The sequence below is a fragment of the Camelina sativa genome, chromosome 14 (genome assembly GCF_000633955.1).
Source record: "Camelina sativa cultivar DH55 chromosome 14, Cs, whole genome shotgun sequence".
NCBI lineage: Eukaryota > Viridiplantae > Streptophyta > Magnoliopsida > Brassicales > Brassicaceae > Camelina > Camelina sativa.
In genome coordinates, this window is record NC_025698.1 from 13,710,960 (window position 1) to 13,713,460 (window position 2,501).

The window sequence follows — 2,501 nt, forward strand, 5'->3', positions numbered from 1 at the left end:
TGTTTACTCTCGTCGACCATCCGGTTAGATAAGGGTTTATCTAGGGCGGGCATGCAAATGGTGAATTCCGTTGCTCGAGCGCGGGGTCCTTTGGGGCGTTCCGAGTTAGGTAGCGGGACAATATTTGTTCCCGCGTGAGGTTGTGGAGTAGCTGAGCGCTGTTTACTGGGGTTGCGTTGGATTCGTTATTGATGAGGAGGTGTTCGAAAAGTTTGAAGTGACCTAAGTTGGGTAGCGAGGTTGTGCAAAATTCGCATGTGATGTCCGAGGACGTTCTTGTTGTTTGTATGCTTTGTTTTTTGGCAGTTTCACTTAATCGTGTGATCGACAAAAGTTATTGAAAGTCGATGTAATGTAATTATCACGAGCGAATCTGGTCGTGGTGAAATGCTCGTGTTCTATTGGAATGAGATCGTGGAATGAATTAAGTTGGAGAGGTGGCTGCGCTCGGGAGATCGAGCTTCCTACGTACTCCGTAAAGGGATCAAGCCAAATCGTAGTTCGGTTATTATCGATACTTATTAGAAGTATTTCTTGAGGTTCATGACGTTCCAAGGTCGGAGCTCGGCTTTACCGTTGCTCTCGTCTTCGAGGCGATACACGCCATTGCGAACAGCTTCGGTGATTCGGAAGGGTCCTTTCCATTTGATTCCCATCTTCCCGGCATTTTTCTCCCTTCTATGATCGAACATCCGACGGAGCACTCAGTCTCCAACGGCGAAACGCCGAGGTCGGATCTTCGAGTTATAGAAGCGGGCAATGGCATTCTGGGGAAACAGCTCGGCGGATACTGCCCACAGAAATTTCTGTCAGTATTACGGCTTCGATCCCGTAGGCTAGGGAGAAGGCGATTTCGCCTGTGCTACCACGTGATGTAGTTCGGGTGGTCCAAAGTACCTCAGGAAGCTGGGCATCCCAGCCGGACTGTGCGGCGGCCAAATGGCGCTTGAGACTGTGCAGGATTAATTTGTTGGCGGCCTCGGCCTGCTCGTTTCCTTGGGGGTACCGGGGAGTAGACGGGGTTAACCGTATACCCCAATCGTTGCAAAACTTCTGAACCGCGGAGGACACCAAGTTCGTTGCGTTGTCGGTTACGATTTCGTAGGGGATTCCGTGTCGGCATACCACGTTTTTCCAGAGGAAATCCTTCACGTGCTCCCCCGTAATAGATTGGAAGGATTCGGCCTCGATCCTTTTGGTGAAGTAATCGGTTACAACCAATAGGTTAGTAACACGCCTCTTTCCGGATTGCTTGAGAGGCCCGCTGGCGTCCATTGACCACCGCATGAAGGGGTAAGGAGCGGAGACCGAGTTCATCAGCCCAGCGGGCTGGTTGATCATGGGTGCATGGCGTTGGCAAGGGTCGCACTTTCTAGCGTGCTCGTCGCAGTCCGCAAGCATAGTTGGCCAGAAGTATCCCTGCCGTTTTATTTTGAGGGCCAGTGATCGCCCTCCGGAATTATTCCCGCAAAGGCCCTTGTGGGCCTCTTTCATGATGTGTAGGGTTTCGTCTCCGTGTACGCATCTGAGGTAAGGTCCGGAGATGCATCGTTTGTACAGCTCTTCGTCGATGACGCAGAACCGCGCGCTTTGAGCCTTGAGCTTACGCGTTTGCCAATCCGCCAATCCGCTTCAGGTTCTGCTTCCTCCTCGTCTCCGGAAATAAGATCATCCAAGAACTCGTCCTCCCGGTGAGGTGCCTACTCGGGTCCTTCCGTATTGGGGCCGGTTCTAACCTCAACTTGGTGGATGCTTTGAGCTTTAACGGGGATAGAGATGCTTGGTTCGTCTATACCTTCGACGGGTATGACTCGTTTAACCAAGGGGTCGGAGGTGGAAGCCAGCGCTGCGAGGGCGTCGACGGCTGAGTTCTCCCCCCGGGGTTTGGTGAGTTCGAATGATGAGAATTGCTCTGCCATCGACCGAACGAGCTGCGAGGTAGTGACTTGTTACGAGCTGCAAGTCGCTGAAGGGTGCCGGACGGTCGACGACCATGGTCTTGAGGTGCGTTGTCTTGAGGTGCGTTGACTACCGTACAGCTATGGTTTGCCGAGGATAGCGTTGAAGGGTGCCGGACGGTCGACGACCACAAACACAAAGTCAACTAGACGCCGTACCCCCCGGGCTTCCACTATGAGTGAAATGGTGCCCTTGGCTAAGGTTGTATCGCCAGTGAATCCGGTGAGTGGGGTTTTAGCCCCTTTAAGCTTGGAGTCGGGGTAGCCCATCCGTTTAAAGGCGACGTAAAATAAGAGATAGACCGAGCTCCCGGTATCGATCATTATTCTAGAAAGCTCGCATCCTCAGACATCTAATCTCACTATAAGAGCGTCGTCGTGCGGTTTATCCAGGTCAGCGGTCTCGCTTTCCCAGAAAATGATCTCGTAGTCCGGTTCTGAGCGGGGTTTCCGCTCCCGGTGGTAACTTTCGACCCTACGTTGGTAGGCTTTGATCGAATTAATTGAGTTACGACATAAGGAGGATCCTCCCGTGATGAAGTC